Below are 10,302 nucleotides of genomic sequence, written 5' to 3' on the forward strand. Positions count from 1 at the left end.
ATATAGGGATATAAATTTTGAAGATTTTTATTTTTAATTAAAACGCTATTAAAAATTTTGCATAGAAACCAATAAAAAAATTTTTTTATAATTTTTTCCTAAAAATGCCATTAGTTTTAGTATAAATTGGTTTTTATTTTTCATATTTTTTTGCTGATTATATATATATAATATATTTATAAAAAAATTATTAAAAATCAATTTTACTCATAACTACATATAGAAAAAAAAATCTTGTACTTAAAAATCTTAAAATTTAATAAAAAACTAGATTTTTTAGCTATTATTTAATGTTTAGAAAAAATAAATATTTATAATCTACTACTACTACTGGGTATTGATTTAAAATTATGATTTAAGTTTCAAAAAAAAAACAAACAAACATACAGTATATATCCAGTATATATATATCAAGCAATCATTAAATTACAACTAAAAAAAATATTTATTATTACACATAAAAATAAATGATTTATTTTTTTAAAAACATATATATATATATATATATTGCTTTAGGCTTTCAATATATATATATAATAATAATATATAAAATATTGAGTTTTTATAAATAATATATATACATAAATAAATTAAATAACGTTTTTATTTAGTAGAGATAAAAAACAGGAAAAAATTATTAAACGTTATAAATATTCAGTAATTTTTTGTTGTTGTTATATATTATATTTCATTAAAAGGATTAAATTAATATTAAATGAGCATAAAATTCAATTTATTTAATATATATATATATATAGATTATATTATATATAGTATATACACACATATAAATATATTGTGTATAATATAAATGACATTTTGTTTTATCTATTAAATAGCAAACAAACAAACAAACAAACAAAAAATTAGCTCAAAATTTATGGCATGTTTTTTTAGAGAGAGAGAGAGAGAGAGAGAGAGAGAGAGAGTAAATGTTATTTACTGTATATATATATATGTTTAAGTATATTATAATATAAAATAGAAAAATAAATTTTTATTTAAAAAAAACTAATAATAATATAAATAAAGTTTTTGTTGTAAAACAATTGTAAATCTATGGCCATAACAACAACAATAAAAATAATTTTCTAGAAATAAATTTTTGTTTTGTTTTATTTGTTGTAAATTAATTAAATCTATTTTTAATATAATTAATTTAAAACTAGTATATTATTTATATAAATTATATATATATAAATATATATATATATATTGTATAATAGATGAGCCATTTATCCTAACTAACTATCTATCTATCTATTTGTCTGTCTATCTATCTAACTGACTGACTGACTGTCCACCCATACATATCCTCCTCCTCCCTGTGCTCTCTATCTATTCAATCACTAAGTATTTCTAAGCAACAAAATGATCAGTTGGTTATATATACCATACCATACCATACAATACAATACTGTAGTGTATAATATTTATATACAGTGGGGAAAGGGTAGAGAGATAATAGTAATAGTGATGCTATGTTTATAATATATATATATATATATATATATATATATTTAGTATATATATATATATATAGTATATACTGTATATTATAGTATAAGTATAAAAGTTTTTGGTTTGGGCTAAGAGTTTGGCCAATAATTAAGTTAACAATGAATTTGTGCGATACTAACAAAAATTGTTATAATTTCCTAAATGGCATTCACTTGTTATACTTAATACTCTCTCTCTCTCTCTCTTTCTCTCTCTCTCTCTTTCTCTCTCTCTTTCTCTCTCTCTCTTTCTCTCTCTCTTTCTCTCTCTCTCTCTCTCTCTCTCTTTCTCTCTCTCTCTCTCTCTCTCTCTCTCTCTCTCTCTCTCTCTCTCTCTCTCTCTCTATTTTAACTCATGAGTTATGCTTTTAATGGAAAAACTGTTTTTTTTTTGTAGATTACTTAAGAAACAAAATAATAATAAAATATATTTAATAATAAAGAGATTTTTTTAACCATAAAATAAAGAGTCAGTCATTTGCTTAGTTTTGGTTGTTTTTGTTGGGTATATAACAACAGTTTGATTATAAATAATGCATTCAATATATATATATATATAATGTTATTTAATATATGAAAGATTTTTTTAATATATATATATATATATATACAGTATTTACTATACATGTATATACTGTGTGTATATATATTGGTTTCACTTAAAAATAAGTGAGTTTTCTGTGCAATAAATATCATCTAAAATATATTTATATACAAAAAATAAATAAATAAAATAAATGCCATTAAGACACTATAGCTCATCACAACAACAATTTATAACTACTATATATTATATATATATAGATAATATGTATTTAATCTGTTATATGTTTATATATATTGATATATAGTTTTTTTTAAAGTATTAGTTAATAATAGAAAATAATTTTTTTGTTAACTTATTTTCTGAGAAAAAAAAGGATTATAAATATATAATAAATAATATTTAGAGAGTTTTAAATTTCAACTAAAAAAATAAATTATTTAAACACACAAAAAAAAGTCAATTGTAAATAATGTTATATAACATGTATACTATTATATCATATACATATCCATATATATATATATATATATATATAAAGTTAATTATATATATATATACTTACATCAACTTTTTTCAATTGCTTTAAATATAATACTAAATAAATATTTACTGATTTTAATATATATATATATAAATACACTGTATATATATATATAACAGCAAAATAAACAATTTTTTTAAAGAGAAAATAGTTTTAACAAAAAAAGTTTAATTAGTTTTAACTTTCTCTCTCTTTCAATGATTTTTTTCCCAATTATATGATTATATTATTTTTATAGACATATTGACAAACATTATCCCAGATATATATATATATATATATATATATATATATGTTATAAATTTATATAATCATTGTCAACATTTATAGACCCTGAAATAAAATAACAATTAAATCAATTGCCAATTAATACAATTGTCTCTCAAACACATTGGTTGGCTATTAAACTAATGATTTATTTTATTTGTTTTTTATCCGACAAAAAATAATAATTAAAAAAAATTTCATTTAAAATTATCTATTTTTTAATTAAATTATATACTATATATATATTTATTTATTTATAACTAGTTATATACATATAATGTATTTTTTAAATATTTTAAAATGTTTAGCATTTTAGCGTAGAGTATATTATTAATGTATATAATATTTTATACAATAAAAAATATTTATTTTATTAAAATATTATATAAATTTTATTTGATATATATTTTGTTGGAAAAATATTATTTTTTTTCGTGAAACACTCATTATAAATATTTAATATATATATATATATATAAATGTGTATATACTGTACTTTATTATGTAATATATTGAATATTATTATTATTATTATTATTATAAGCATAATACTGATGATAGACCTCTAATGATGAGACAATTTTTTTTGACTATATATCTAATGAATGAATAAATTGAATGACACTATAGATGTTTAATATAATAAAACAAAAATATCCATTAAATTTGTAGTAAAGGCTTCATCAATGTTATCATAAACACAGTGTGTGTGTGTGTGTGTGTGTGTGTGTGTATGTGTGTGTGTATGTGTGTATATGTGTATGTGTGTATATGTATATATATATGTATGTATGTGTGTGTGTATATATGTATGCGTATGTGTGTATAATTGTGTGTATGTGTGTGTGTGTGTGTGTTCATACATATAATGAGAAAATTATTTAAATGTTATAAATATATATATATATATATATATATTGTCCATATATTGCATTATTATCTAATTAACATTTACTATATTATATACAGTATTAACATTATATAATACATAACATTTATAAACACAATATATACTGTATTATATTGTCTGCATTATTATTATTATTATAATAAACGATAGATTAAACACAATAGGTTTTAAACACATATAAAAAACAATGGATTGATTTTTTTTATTTATTTAAAAAAAGTATATAAATTAATAAAACTTTAAGACAATAATAATTTAGATTTTTTTTTCATTATTATTATTATTAAACTATTTTATAAAATAGCATAAATTAAATTGTTTTTAATTTAAATATATTTCTAAACAAAATGTTTTTGAAAAAAAATCATATATTGTTTTTATAATATTATTATTATCGTTATAATGAAAAAAAATTGTGATTTATTTTTATCAATACAATTACGGATATTATTTTGCATACTTTACTGTAAATTTATCTATATATATACAGTATAAATATACAGTATATATATAGTATATATATATACTGTATATATATACTGTATATATATATACTATATATATACTGTATATTTATACTGTATATATATATACTATATATACTGTATATTTATACTGTAGATATATACTATATCCTATATATATATATATTTATAAAATTGATTTTCAATTTATTTGATTGAAACAAACTATTGCCAGATATCCACGTCCTTACCGTGTCTTATGTTTATTGACTTAATATTCAAATTTATATATATATATATACAATATATATATATATATCTTTATAAATATAATATATTTGAATATATTTCACATTTTACAAAAAAAATACTTTATATCTATGATGACGATAATAATAATAATATGTAAACTATTTAAATGTTTTGATATTTACATTTTAAGTAATTTTCTCTTTATATATATATACATACAGTTTATATCATATATAATAATAATAATAATAATACTGAGTATCACTTTTATGCATATTATCACTCAGTCAATGATATATATATATATATATATTAAATGTTATATATATTAAAGCAACAATAAAAAAAATTGATAACCAAAAAGTGCTATTGAATTAATATGATATATAAATTTTTTTATATATAAATATTTAACTTATAAATGGATTTTTTTTTGTTAAAAATTAATTGATATATAATATTATATTTAATAATAAATAACTGGAAATTGAATAAAAATGTTTCTTAGATTTAACCAAAAAAATGTATTTATAATAATTTAATTTTTACATTTTATATGACACTAGAAAACTAATAATAATAATAATAATGTATTATATTATAAGTAAATAAAAAATTACATTATTTTGTGTTTTAGTTTTTCATTGTTTTATATTATAATACAGTAGTATTAGACAGTCTTATCTATTTTATAGACCATTTGAAAACGTTTTTTTAAAAATAAATAAATAAAAAACATGTATATATTTTATACAATTAAATAGCAAATATGGTACTTATATACTGTATATAATCTTTTATTTTATGTATGTATATATATAATGGCAAATAAGATATACATTATATATCGTATATATCGTATATAAGTATAATATAATTTTAAATTTTAAATTTAAAAATAAATTATTTATTTATCATGGCTCATTAAAACATTTCACAAAAAATATTAAATAATTTTAAGTAATAACTAAAATTAAAAACAAAATAATTGAAAATCGATAAACAAATTAATATTATTCAACAACAAAAAAATAATAGTAAAAAATATCGTCAATAATATTGATTAGAAAATTAAGGAAAAAAATATGTGTTTTACGTTAATTTTACTCAAAAAAAAATAATATATAATTTATATATCACTTTGAAATTTATGTTTGTTGTTGTTATTATTGTTTTTTTTTTAAAAATATAATAATATTTATTGATTTATATTTAAGATTAATATATAAATTGTTTTTATTTTTTAGACACAGTGATGGAAAAACTGTATTTTATTATTTCAATTTTATTTTTTTGTTTTTATAAAAAAAAACTAAATAAATTATATAAAGATTTTGTATATAAAACTAAATAACTAGTGTTTTCTTATCAAATTATTTTCTTACAAAAAAATAAAAAAAATAAATTTATAGTTTAAAATTATTATTATCCTTAAAATATTTATATATATATATGTATATTATAATCATATATTTAAATATAATATATATTTTTAAATAAATAAAAAAAATATTTAAGTTAGTAATATTATTATAGTTTTAATATATATATATAGTTATATAACTGATATATAATTTTCATATACGTGTTAATAATATATACTTTTTTTTTTGATTAGTTTTTACACTAATTTTCTGTCAAAAATGTGTCAAAAATTTTTAATATAAATGCAGAATATATTTATTTTGTATATTAAGTTTTTATATTTACTAATATATATATATATATATATATATATATTAAAATTAGGAAAAAATAACACATTTATGTGAAAATAATTTACTAAAGTAAACGAAATTTGCATAAATATATTAAGTTTTTTTTTCGTTGATAATTAAACTTTAATTTATATGATTTTTACTAATAAGTTGTTAACATATTTAATAATTTATTTTTTTTAATCAAAATTATATACTAAATCAAAACAACAAATAAAAATTCATGTAATATATGTTACACTAATGTAATAATTTTTTAATTAATTTATTAATTTATTTAACAAGTAATTACTAATTTATTATTTTTGTGTGTTTATTATTAATATATTATACATATTTCTAATCAATTGTTAGAATAGTCAATAATTAATGTTTTTTTTTAAAATTCAAAACAAACAATTTGTTTGAAATATATCAATATTTTTATAATTAATGCAAATTTATTGTATAATAATTTAATTATAATATATTAGTAACTTTTAAAAAATACACACAATATGATAATTAAATTGAATATTTATATATATATAACAAATATTTTAAAATATAAATAAATAAAGACACATATTATACAACTATTATTATATTATAGATATAATACAGTACTTTATATAATTATAATTATAAAAATACAAAATTTATAATTTATACTAATATTATACTAATATTATACTAATATTATACTAATATATATATATAATACTAATATATAAATTATGTAATAATTTTTTAAAATAATTTATTTATTAAATATTAAATAATATAGTAGTAGTTGTTATATATATATATAATACAATATATTTATCGATTAAATAGCAATAAAAGCAAAAAAGTATTTTTCACTAAATAATTGATGAGTATATACAGTATATACTTAGTATATATATATACAGTATATATATATACAGTATATATATATACAGTATATATATATATATTTAATATTTTTTTTAAAAACCAAATATTAAATATTATATAATATAATATATTTATGTGTGTGTGTTTGTGAATATTATATACAATATATATATATATAAATGGTTCGCCATTTAAATGTTTATATTTTGCTAAAGTTTGCACAAAAAAAATAAATTTATTTCAATAATACAGTGAATTACTTGAGAAATACGTTACTACAGTCTATACAATATATATATATATATATATATAGTATATGTAATAACATTATATAAATAATACTATTTTTATGCGAATAACACTCACACACACACAAAAAAACCTTAAAATTTATTTTACATAATATATATATATATATATATTGTATACAAAATTTTAGTTATATATATAGGGATATACCATATATTTTTGTTTATATATACACAACAATACATGTACTGTAATATTGAGATTGTGTTGTATTTCTTATATATATAAATATATATATATATATTATAAAAAACATTCATTCATTCAAATAGTTTAGTGTTTCACATATGAGCCCAAAGTGACTGACAATATATTTGAGACAATTTATTTTGAAACTAAAAAAATAAAATAAAGTAATAATAAAAACATATATATATATATATATATATATATAGTGTGTATATAATAACATTGTTATAGTATTTGGTTATATATATATATATATATTGGATATACAACACTATAACAGTCAAATCCAATAGAAATTTATTTATTTATTTTTTTAAAAGTAATAAAATATTTATATACATATAGACCACAAAGTTATTTCAATATTATTAATATTATTCTAATTTTTTTATAGATATAATAGAAAAAATTTAAAACCATTTTTTATTTATTCAATATCTATAGAAACAACTAAAATAAAATAAAAATAATATTTTTTATTTATTATTATTATTTAATTTATTAATAGTTTTATTCAATTTCATAATAATTTACAGAATATTCTATATATATATTAATAGTTTATATATTGAATCTATTTATGAAATAAAAAATATAATTTCCTTTTTTTAAGTATAAATTTATATATATATTCAAAAAAAAATTATAATTAAATGATAATGATTTGAAAATTGTTGAAATTGATTTTGTGATTGAATATTATTATAATATAATAGGTGTGTCCTCTTTATAACGTTATGGTTATGTATGTATGTATGTATGTATGTATGTATGTATGTATGTATGTATGTATGTATGTATGTATGTATGTATGTATGTATGTATGTATGTATGTATGTATGTATGTATGTATGTATGTATGTATGTATGTATGTATGTATGTATGTATGTATGTATGTATGTATGTATGTATGTATGTATGTATGTATGTATGTATGTATGTATGTATGTATGTATGTATGTATGTATGTATGTATGTATGTATGTATGTATGTATGTATGTATGTATGTATGTATGTATGTGTGTGTGTGTGTGTATGTATGTGTGTGTGTGTGTGTATGTATGTGTGTGTATGTATGTGTGTGTCGTTACATACTAATTGATGAATACGTGAATAGGAAATCAAATGTTAAACATATTAAATAGTCTAATATAGTCTGTATAGAGCGCACAGGTATGTAATACTATTACATATGCATAGCTTTATATATATATGTATTGTATAGTATATCTCATTTCATTATTATTATTATGATTATTATTGTGTTTTGTTTTGTATTAAATCAATTTATATTAAATAAATTTTATTATTATTATTACATAGAAGTGCATTGACTTTAAATTAAGTTATAGTCAATGCAGACATACAGACAAACAAACAAAAAATAAAATAAAACTAAAAAAACTAAACATATATACTATATATATATATTTAGTGATCAATATATTTTTATAAAATTACAGTAGTATTTAGCAGTAATTATATTAATATCAAACAAAACAATAAACAATTAGCACACAATAATCAACAACAAATATATATATATATATATTTAAATATATATTTTAAAAATATATATATATATATAGTTTGTAATATAACTAATATTGTATTATATACAGTATATACTGTACTATTTATATACTGTATATACTGTATATAAATATATATTTAAATAGCAGTAACAGTAAATTGAATCAAATTTTATAATAATAAAAATAGCATTAATTTATTCATACATTCATTAAAAATTAAAATATAAGTTTCATTATATATATATATTTGGATGTCTATACAGTATATTAAATAATTATATATATATATAACAAAAAAAATACATAAAGATTTACTGATTTTAATCAATTACTTAATTATCTTTATCTTATAATTAAAGCTTAAATATCCTCTCGAGAGTGAGTGAGTGAGTGATAGAGAGAGAGAGAGAGAGAGAGAGAGAGAGAGAGAGACGATCGGAGAAAATAAATCTTAATTAATGTCAGCATTTAATTAAAAATTATATATAAAATTATAACTAAATTTATATATAATAATAAAATATATACTAAACAACAATAATAACAAAAAATCTAACAACACTTTTAAATCATTGTGTCGTAACCTTTACTATCTTTATATATATATATATATATATATATATTATAATATTTTTGTTGTTGTTTTAGGTGACACTGATTTAGTTAATTAAATTGTTTTTTTTCATAGTTTTTTTTCGCAACATAATAATAATAATAATAAAACAACATTTAAAACTTTTTTAGCAAATCAAATATATAAATATTTTTAAATATGTATTGTTTTACTCCTATATAATCAATCCAATTATAATTATTTTTTTTTTAAATATAATAAAACTAAAATAAATTTTACTACATTTAATATATATACCATTTTTTTTAAATATACAGTTTAATTAAAATTTGCTCATAAAAAATATGCATTTATTATTGCATGCAATTATTATTATTATTATTAAAATATATATAATGATTCATTACAATGATTTAATAAAATAATTAATTATTTTTTATATATATTTTAATGAGCACTATATATACATACATAATTTTTTCATCATATAAAATATAGTTTTTTTTAAATATATTAATATTAAGCCTATATATTATCACACTGTTATTTTAATAATAATAATAATAAAAGTGATAAAAATAATTAAAATTATAATACTGTAATAATTTCAAACATAATAATAATAATAATCACTAGT

The 10,302-nt window shown here is 16.3% G+C and overlaps 1 protein-coding gene across 1 annotated transcript in view; it reads right to left on the reverse strand.

Annotated features, from left to right (window-relative positions):
* The window catches only part of LOC128966165 (uncharacterized), a 36,591-nt gene that overhangs the window by 25,965 nt on the left and 324 nt on the right, over positions 1-10,302 (reverse strand). The window lies entirely within an intron of this gene.

The sequence above is a fragment of the Oppia nitens genome, unplaced genomic scaffold (assembly GCF_028296485.1).
Source record: "Oppia nitens isolate AA-2021 unplaced genomic scaffold, nextdenovo-longstitch-racon4-pilon3 scaffold19_pilon_pilon_pilon, whole genome shotgun sequence".
Classification (NCBI taxonomy): domain Eukaryota; kingdom Metazoa; phylum Arthropoda; class Arachnida; order Sarcoptiformes; family Oppiidae; genus Oppia; species Oppia nitens.